This window comes from Anopheles bellator, chromosome X (assembly GCF_943735745.2).
Source record: "Anopheles bellator chromosome X, idAnoBellAS_SP24_06.2, whole genome shotgun sequence".
In the NCBI taxonomy this organism is placed as follows: Eukaryota; Metazoa; Arthropoda; class Insecta; order Diptera; family Culicidae; genus Anopheles; species Anopheles bellator.
In genome coordinates this window covers 1,235,573-1,246,324 of record NC_071287.1, presented here as the reverse complement: position 1 = coordinate 1,246,324, position 10,752 = coordinate 1,235,573, and positions in this window count along the sequence as shown.

Genomic DNA, 10,752 nt, shown 5'->3' with positions numbered 1-10,752 from the left:
TTCTGGTCCGACTCCCGGGAACCGGCTCAGGTCATTCCAAGTCATTTCCAGTCCCCGACAGCGCCAGGACCTACAGTCCACTCCAGTCCTCACACTCCTCAACTTTGCCACTCGGCTCGCCCGTAGTGTTGTTCCGTCTGGGTCAAGCACCTGGGTGGAAGGAGAGGGGAGGAAGAGAGGAGACGGTAGTGGCACCGTGCCGCGGTAATGACGGCATGACGTCCGAAGCTCCTACTGAGTGGTGCGGTAAAAGCTTTTTGTCATAAAATACAAGATAATACATTGCTACGAAAATAGCGTCACTGCCCGCTGCCCGCCCCACCCCAGACTATCCTCTCCTCCTTCGGTTGCTTCCCCCCCCGCACAGAGACCGGTAATGTGCAGATCCTGGATGGTGCAAGTTAGATTTTATTTTTTTCACCAAGGAACCTCTTGACTATAGCTATAGTGTAATTTTGAATATCTGTCGGTACCGCAAACAATACTGGCCGCATGTTAGTTTGATTGGTAACGACTACTACATAAAACCCGGAGGGATCCGAGATGATAAAATCTGGTGGACTTTTCACGTCCTCCGATGGAACTATTGTCAATACTATTACTTCATCTCGCGAAACGAAGGTAAACGGCTTCGAGTGCTCGAACGAAACTGAAACCTCATCCCAATAGCTCTAGGCTACGTTGGCCTTGGTCCCGTCACATTGCAGAAGTGACCACCAATTTAGAGGTGAAGGCTTAGTAGCTTTCTCCGGGTAGTTGGGGCTGGCAGGCAAGGTCCGAACCCGGCACGGATCGCCCTGGCTTGCCGTTGATTTCTGGATAATCAATGAATCCTCACCATCCTGCGATTGCACGTCTACGCCGAGCGTGCTGACCTTGTCTGACGCATTAAACTACTGCTGCTGCTGCTGCTGCTACTATCACTACTACTACTACTACGACCACTTAGCACGCAGTCCTCACCCCACGGCTCGGAAATCTCACTTTCTCCCGGCTCGCCTCGAATGCGAGCAAAAATGGATCTTGTGGAAACCTTTCCGAGGCGAAGCGCGATTGCACAGCGTCATGCTACAATGATCGAAGGGAGACGCTCCTCATAACAAATCTGGACGACATGATGGTGCAGCCGCCGCCGCCGCCGCCGGGGGCTGGGCTGGAGGCGATGGCGATGTGCGAAAACGAAAACGATAAAGAATAGGAAGCAAAAGATGAAGATAGAAAAAGAAAGAGGGAGAGAGAGAGAGGGGGGAGAGAAAGAGAGAGAACGATAAAATTCCGATGAGACTGGAGCTCCGGCTCCAGGCTGGCGGGCACTTGGGTACGCATTAGGTTAGTGTTTTTGAAACAAGAAGAAAAGAAAAAAATGATGACTGAGAGCCGCCATTCTGAAGAGCCATTCGAAGGCGCCCGGGGTCCAGTCGAGAAGGGGGGTAGTGCGGAAGGCATGAGGAGGAGGGCAGTGCGATGCGTACGGTGGTGGACGACGACGGCGAGAAAGACGAGCAACTATTCCGAAGACGACGACGCCGGCGACAAGAATATGGCCTTGGCTTGTGTAAGTCGAGGTGCCGACTTCGAGGAGTTGTCGCCCGACAAGAAGTAGCAATTCGTGAATTCGTTACACATCTGAGCCAGAGAGTCTGCGACCGATGTAAAGGATGTAAAGGGTAGAGAGAGAGAGCGAGAAAGCAATGTATGTTTTATATGCGAATATCTCTAGAACGGCTCGCGGCGCACCAAACTTGGAATCGCGCGGGGCTATAAAACGTCAAGAATTTAATGGCGACGCACGTCGAAAGCCGATACACTCTCTCACTTTCGATTTCCACACTGCCGCTACTAGGGACCTTCAAAACTACCCCATATCTCCCAGTCAACGGCAGGGACGAACTACTTGATTAATGCAAAACGAAGGCCGGCACCACCACCAAACCGGAAGGGTGGAGAAAAAAAACTGCAGCCATTTTATGCAGCGCCTAGTTCTCATCTATTAGGGTGCTTTTAGGGCTTCGATTTTTTTTCCATCCGGCGCTGAGAGGCCAAAGACCTGTCACGAAGACCGTTCACCAAGAAGTTCGATGTTTGGATGCTCGACACCGATTAACACCGAACATCCTGATCGATCGAATTTCCATTCACGAAACTTTGGCCACGGCTAGGAAGTATCCACTGGGTATATGGTGGGACTCGAGAGGTAGCATTTACTATGAGTTGCTTCCGTGGGTGTAACACTAAATTCAACTGCTCAATTCATGGATCCACTGCAAGAAGTGATACCCGGAATCAGCATCCTAGAATTAGTCTGGAGCATTCGCCCAACAGCCTCAGTAATCTCCAGCGAACCATGAATCCGAGTCCGTGTTGTGGGCGAAGGCACCAGATACACCACCACCCCTAGAGCCATTAGCTTCCGTTTCGAGGTGAACCTGGAATTTCTCGGAATTCTTTCCGAGTGCTTCCGGAACAGATTGCAGCTGTTCGGTGTGCCCAGCGAAGCGGAGCGACTTCGAGAAGAAGGCGTGACATTTGCACGACGCGCCGTAGACGTGCTTCGCATCAATTGCACCGTAGCGGCGTAGCTAGTGATGCTGCTGATGCTACTCTGCACTAATTCGGGAGCCCAACGCCCAAAGGTCCGTGGAGCGGTGGGGCCGAAGAAAAACGCCAAGCCAGACCCACACGGGTGTAATCAACGTCTTAATCAATTTGCTATGGTAATTAAAAAGTATCATCTCCACAGCACTCGGCGGCCGGACTGGTTGCCGGCTCTGGTTGGGTTTTAGGTAAGTGGAAAGTTTTTCACCGTCGACCGACTTTTCTCACTCTCCCGACTCTCTAGCCTTTCATTCTCTTTCTCTCTCGCGCGCTCTTTATCTCTCTCTCTCTCTTTCTCTATCTCTCCATCTATCTATCTATCTATCTATCTATCTATCTATCTACCTACCTATCTCTTTCATTCCTGGCAGTGGAATTGCCACCGTTAGAATTCATGGTACTTTTACCTCTGTGAAGCCATTAAAAGCATGAAAATAGGAAGGAATTTTTAATTACCTTTCTTGTCGCTTACAGGCGTGAGGTCTGCCATCGTCGTCACCATCGCCGATGGTAGCAAACGCATTAGTCACAAAGCCATAAGACTCGGCCCGTTCAGCTGGAATGGCGGCTCTCACACGGTGGTGCGGTTATTTAATTAAAAAGTTAAATACAAATCCATAATCGTAGCTGGGAGAACTCGTCGAAACCCGCCGATTCGAGCGCCCCCCCAAAGGCGGCCACAATTGCAGATGGTCGGCACTCGGCGTAACTGGCTTTGGACGCGGACCATTGGAAGTCGTCCACGCCTGGACACAAGACTTCTGAGCGATCTGAGCATTACGGCCTGGTCTGACAGGGAGTTTGTCGTGGATCACCTTCTTTAGGTACCTGGCGGCCACAATAAGCCTCCAAGTCTTCCAGACCTCCAAGTCTGGGTGGGATTAAAGAATACTGGCACATCCAGCGCCAGGTAGTGTGCCGGTACTAAGCTGCACTATAGGTGTAGCTGTAGAGAATATAGCTCGACCGTATTTTCCGGCGGGCCGTCTGATTTTGTTTCGATCATTTCATTAGCTACTGCTCTGCTGCTATGGAAGGGGGACACCACCGGGATGTCTGCCAATACCGAAGACCTTCGTTCTTTGTGGGGGTTACCGGCGGCTCACATGCAACAATAAAATTCGCATCAAATCAAACTTAACGACCTGAATCCTGAACTCGGCCACAATTTACATTCCACCCGAGTTTCCCCTTCTTCACACGCGCCAGCTGCGACCGAGCCTTCCGTTCCTCCCAGGCGGCCCAGTACAAAAAATTGTCAGTGACTGAGCAGCAGTAGTCAATATCGATTCCCGCGGGATTTTCGCTTCCTGCCGCTTCTTCGGCCACCCTTGGAGGGGGAACACTTGGTGCGCCGGGATGAACGTATCCGATGCGGATACAGAGGGTACTGGCGAAATGGGTGCAGGTATGATGTTGTTAAAATCCGAATCCGACATGTCGGTTGACTCCAGGATGGCTGCCCGTGTATAGACTACTTAGCAGCTAGTAGTCTCCGCTAGTTCGATTGGACCAACCAGAAAAACATTCCAACGATGACGAAACCCTCAGATGACAAGTGACAGTGTTCTCAACTCGGAAACCCGCCACTAGTGACGGCATGTAACGGCAATCTGAAACATACTTTGTGTAGGCGTTTATTGAAATTTATTCCCTACAGCAAGAATGATCTACAGACGAACGCAAGGATGAACGATGAAACAGTTTATCCAGTGTCTTGAGGTAGACCAGTAGCGCAGGTCTGCCGGCGATGAAGTGAAACAGTTAGTGTTCGTTACGGAGATCGGTCGCCGCAGCAAAGGCATACAGGAGTCACGCACTCCTTGCAACAGGCGAAGGCGTCGGCGTCGTAACTATTCCATTGCAGCCCCTACGGCAGTAGAATCGCGTGAAAGGCTTGCCGGCTGACAAACTTAATCAAGAGCGCATACGCAAGACCGCAGGTGCCTTTCGGCAAAACCAATTTAAAGTTTTACATATTCCATTAAGATTTGTTGTTTCTACATGATGCTTCTCTCGGCGCAGGTCCCTCGCAGCGCTCCGAATCTCAGTGGCAAGGCGGGCGCTCGAAAAGCGAGCAGCAGATCCGGAGTCGTACGTGCCTATAATTATACGTTTTGTTATTGACGTCATTGATTTGTCCCGCACGGTGCGGGGGATAGGAAAGCAGCCCTCCAAATTTATTGATATTGACACCGAGCACAAGGGGTGTGTGCTCTCCTGTGTGCTCTCCTGTGGAATGGTGGACCATCGCCAACTTCGGTGTCCACTCGGTGGCAACGGATATTTGAACGTTGTCAGCGCCATCAACACTACAGAAAAGGATATTCGCGTTTTGTTGAAAGAATTTAAAAAGATTTTTTTTTCGTCCCATACGCGATTTATACTAGATTCCTTCACTCGCTGGGGCGATTCTCTTCCGTGACGATGGCAGCCGCTCGGACACGATAGATTGCCTCGAAAAGGTGTGAAAAACCGGTGGAAATTAGATGTCACTTAAGTGTCAGATGTCGCCCGTGGTGAGCACCCATCGTCTGGCGCAGGCAGGAAACCGGCGGAAGCCGACGAGAGTGTACAGATTTCCGAAAAGTGAAAGCTGTCATAAGTTTGTGACCGTAATTTTGCTGTTTTCAAACTAATGGATCAAACAAAATGCTCCTTGAAAGAGAAAAAAAATACCGTTCAGGCGAAACGAAACGGTTATTGAGATGTAAGAGCGGCGCCGAAATGATTGTGTTGCTTTTGATGGAAATGACGTTGATGAGCACAGCCAATTTTGAATGAATGAATGATAGCCTCTGGGCTTTTCAGCCCACGTGTTAGGACGAGTACCGGTGTCTTCCTTCCACATTTTTTTTAATCACAACTTCACTCTACGGCCCCGGAGCAATATTTACCACCATCAACTAGCAACTGACGGTCCAACAATACGCATCCCCTCGTACTAAGTGTGCCCACGTGTACCGTAACACGTACTGCGCCGTTCATTTCCGTTTTGATTGCAAACCGTGGCCGGGAGGTAAATTAAGGTGAGTCCTTGCCCCTACCACAACGGCCAACAATCTTCGGAATCGTCTTCCGAGTGTTCGGCAATCCCCGGCGCTTATGCTGTCACGTGTCGCGCTTGTGGCGAAAGCCAGGGGCCAGGTTCGTTTGATTGATTAAAAATGTGCGTGGTTACGCTAGGGCGGCACGGAGTTATCACTCTTTCAGGACCAGGGCCAGATGAGGAACAGAAAAAGCGGATATGATTGGACCGTCAAGCACGGGTGATTAGTAAACTATTGATGGACAACTTGGGCTTTCTGTCCGGGTGGTAGCGCATCAATTAGGACATTCGGCGGGACTCACGGGCCCCATGAGTCAGTCAAACACACGGTCAACATTTGTTTGCCCTCGATGTCCTCGATCGTAAAGAGCTAAGAGGCCCTGTTGCTCCAATCGTCCGCCGGCATCCGAAGCACAAAACTGTGGAAAAGTAGCGTCAGCGTTAGAGAAAGTGACAGGGCAGTTCCCCAGCCACAGAAGAGGTGCAAAAACGATGCGAAACAGGTGTCAGCAATTACCATTCCCAATTGCCGTAGGTGGGTCCCAGGTGATTCCCCACAGCAATCGAAATCGGATTTCAAATTGATTGAAGTTGAGTTGGACAAGTAACTCACTTTCTCTCTTCACTTTCTCTCGGTCCCTTCCCCCCTCTCTCTCTCTCTCCCCCTCTCTCTCTGTGTTCCATCCGGCGCCGGGCAGAAGGAGACCGATTGATCTGCGGTACCTTTATCGACAGCGTTTCCTGGATCGTCCCACGCCACCCCTAATTTAGCATAATTGTATCCCTTTTCTTGCTCACTGAATCACTTCCACCCCACGCAACCCGCAACCCCCCGCTGGCTCCCCCTAGCCCGCTCCCCGGTTCGACCCGCGCTCGGCACTACCTCGGGTTCGTCGGGTGAAAAACAAACTAATTTGCTAATTTGGTGAAATGTGATTAACCTGCTCCACTGGAGCCTGACACGGAGTGGAGCACTCAGTGTGGAGATATATTACCCTACACCTTAATTGAATTAATTGGTGGCGGGCGAGCGGTGGCGGCGAAATGCGACCAACAATTAACGGTTTAACGTTTGAAGGGCTCGGCGAGCCCTCAGCGCCCTGCGCCCTGTGACGGTGACAGAAAACAGGTTGAAATTTTAATTAGATTCACCGGCACAGCAGAGGCGTCTGTCGTGTGGCATCCCATCTTCGGCACACACCGTGAACCATACGCTTCCTGTAAGCCGCTCGCCACATTGCATTCCCGTTCTGCGGTGTTGGACCACCGTTGGAATGGGGAGGGGGGGTTGAAGCGCTTAATCCGCTGCCATGTACTAGACGGCACTCGGACGAGGTGACGTAGCGAGTACAGAGAGATGCAAAAACAGGACATAGCAGATAACATCACCGATTGCGAGACGCTGCTGGAGCTAGGCTTCAATACCAAGCGCTGATAAGGCGATCTGGACAACTCCTCCTCCTCCTCCTGTCCTTACCGGCCAGTCTCCCCATAACCCCCGCCCGAGTTCGCCAGACCCTGAAGCGCTTCCCCCCCCAAAACAGACGGATTGCTGTAATTAACATTCGATTTCTCGTCACTTTTTTCTACCACGTGCATCTCAAGACCTAGCGAACCTAGCACACCTCCACTGACTCCAACCACCACTTCCCGCCCGCCTTTTCTGCCCTGATGAGGGGTGTCGTGTCTGCCTGTCTTTTGTTGCGCTGGTTTTCCCCCTTCCGGCCTGACCTCCTTCTAGGCGCACACCCTACCCTACGCGACAGGCTGGCGCCGCCAGTTGCGAAACGGTCTGTGTGCTTGTGTGTGTCCAACGTCGGATACCATCCTGCCGCCGCCGCCGCCGCCGCTCTGTGGAAGGTATGCAGATGATGTTCGTGTCATCGACCATCGGTGTTGTGGATTTGAAACGATCACGACTGGCGTGGTCGTGGTGGTGAGCATAGTTTGTATGTTTTAACCGCGTACCGCTTAGATAATGAGACCCTCGGGCTACCTGGGGGACTCGTGGGGATATCGCAAGTGATATCGGGGCCATCTGCTACGGAGGACGGGAAACTGACTCCCGACCGACAGAAGGACACCTTTCGGACTTTCACCTGTCCCGGGTGCTGTCCATCGTGTCCAATACCGATGCACTTCCATTCGATGGTTTACTGATATTTCTCGCTTGACTGCCCCATTCAGCCTACTTCCAGGTTCAACAAACGGGCACGGTGCTTATCTACCGACACCATCTGCGTCTACGGGCTCCAAGAGTAAAACCATGCTTCACCACGGAATCGCCCGGTAACCGTGACAAAGGACGTGGCAACTACTTGTATCAGATTAGGGTTAGGGTAGCAGGAGCTGGAGCAACCAGGACCACCACACGTGGATTTCTTTCCAGAGTCTTTGTAACGTCAACTCTTTGCAACTCTGGAGTAGCAAACCTCCAAACTCACAAAATTTTGCTCACCGACTCACCTTTGGCGCCTTCGTCTGTTGTGTTTCCCTTTCGCCAAGGGGTAACGAGGGAGGGGTTTTTTGGGAAAACATTGACGATTTTCTGTGAGTTTTACTTTTGTCTGAAACTGGCGTGTCTGTGGGTGTGCGCGATTGAAGAAGCAGAAGTGGTTTAATTTGCGTTGATGGAGTGTGTGCCCTTTGCACGATGGACAAAGCAATGATGCGTGACGTCATGGTACACTTCTTCGGATGGAGACGATCAACTTTTTCACGCACACTCACGGTTCAGACTTCAAGGGTGCTCTCCATCGTGACCAAGCGTCAGGCGAAACAATGGGCCCCGGCAAGGATATATCAAAGATGTAGCTGTTGGAACCTCATCAGCTCTCGGAAGGAGACACGTCGGAACGGGTCGTACACCGTGTCTCACTTTCGCACCCATCTATTGCATACATCATGTTCCTGGTTTTGTCGCTGGGACGTTCTTTTTATCTGACAAACAAAAGAGCTTCCCACAAACAAAAGGGCGCGATGTATATCAGCAGAGAAGTCTTAGGACTCGAAACATGCTTTGTGGAAGTCAGGCCGAACCGAAGTCAGCGGGAAAAGAAGTTGAAAGAAGTCCAAGAACATGCTACACATCTCTTTCAAATGATCGAGTGCAAGGCGGTGGTTCAATTCGGCACCGGAAGACCCAGCCACCCGTTTCCATCACTTCCAATTCCGGGACTTTCGTGGTCCCATTATTTTATTTTTGACTCTCAAACCATGCCGAATCGCTGCGGCAACCGTAGGGTTCAACGTGTATAAAGAAAGCTCAAGTTAAAAAAAAGGGTTGCAAAGCGAACAGCGAGCGAGGATTTGCCAATTTTCCATCTCTTGCGCAGAGGGGCGAAGGCGTATCTTCCACGACAGTGCGCCCCTTGAGGTGAGGTGTAAAAAAGACGAGTGATAACTAGTGTGGCCTAACCTTACCCGCACCATCACCTACGAGGCATGTCGGAATGTTTCTTTGATGTTACACGTCTCGCAGCCGAACGAGAGGTTGGCTGCCGAATGTGGCTAGGGAAAAAAAGGACACGAAGAAAAGTGAAATCGTATCAATCCCCTCCTGCACATGTCTGTTGCCGCCATCGTTAACAAATTGGTTGCCCTACGCTGCAGAGTTTGATTTAAAGTCGTTTATTAAATGGAAATCCGTGTGTCTTATCGCCTGCTAATGTCAAGAGCGCACATCGGAGACACAGCCAACAGAGCAGTGGTTCGCGGTATGATCAAATGAATGCTACAAAGAAAGGTATACAGGTCTGATCAATTGGTGAATATTTCGCATTCAAATGTTCTGCACTGAGGTCTCAATCTCATGGCCTGGCTTTTCGGTCATGTCTCGCTTCAAGAGTTTTCAACATTCAACAAAGACAACCATTGTCGCTGGTGCAGGATAAGACCGCTCAGCGGTTGCTGCCAGATAGGAAGAAGAAAAAGAATACTCGCTCCTTCCCTTTGCGAAAGTAGACGTGTTTTGCGATAAAAGATGTATGCTGTTCTTTCAACGATCTCCAAGGTTTATCATGAGCGAAACTTCAACAGCATTCGTCACATTAACGACAGCACTCCGTTTTCCATGTGGCGCCGGTGGCTTATCGCTTTCGTTCGGTCGCCAAATACCCTTTCATATGAGTACGTGAGTGAGGGAGAAAGAGAATATATCCAGCTGGTCGACTCGTGCAGAAAGACCGCACATTTGTGGCCGAAGCGCTCCGCAGAAAGCGGATATGTTAGTTTTCGTCAGGAACAAAACGCCAAACAATTTGCACTCCGTAATTGGGGAAGTTGTGCAACGTTTCTCCAGGTGGACTTTAGGGCCAATAGAATTTTTTTCGAAGGACACCAAAATTCTATTACATCGCTCAAATGCTAAACGATTAGCCACAGTCAACCGTGACGTCGGAACGTAACGGTTGCGGTGCACACTTGTGGAATAGAGCGGTGACTACTACTACTGGCGTTCTGAGGAATGTCGGGGGCAGAATGCAGCATCCATTAGCAGCAGGACAAACAACCTGCGATAAGGTCCCCAAGCGCGAAAAGATCGCTCAAGATCCCGCTCGTATTGCTGCAATTAACAAATGATAACATGCGATCGAGGAACGTCGTCGAAGATACAGAAAAGACCACGTCAAGGTCGAGCGCGTCGAACGAGTCAGCTGAGTGTTTATGTCTCCAGAGAATAAACCCATCCTTCTGCAGCTCAAGCGCGCTCGAGCATCTTCCGCCGTGAGGTTGTTACAGAAAATAGGGGCGACCAAAGGCGAGTTTGGAAGTGACCTCGAAGTGAGAAGTGAGAAACACACTCACCACCGAGCTAACGTCGCTCTCGATGATATCGCAGCTTTACTAGAATAAGTGTGGGCAATAAACTTTGTTGTGGGCTAAAAGATACACACAAAAATCTTTCCGCCACCGACAGCATGATTTCATGTTGAATGTTGTGTTATGCGGCACAAAGGCTTCCCTTGAGCCTTGACCGGCTGTGCAGAGCAAGAGCGGAGAAGCGACTGACAGCTCCTGGTAGCGGAGTTGAAACCATCTATACGTCTACATCCGCGGCTTTTGAATGTGATTAAGCGTAAAATTACTTGTAAATACGTGCTATATGT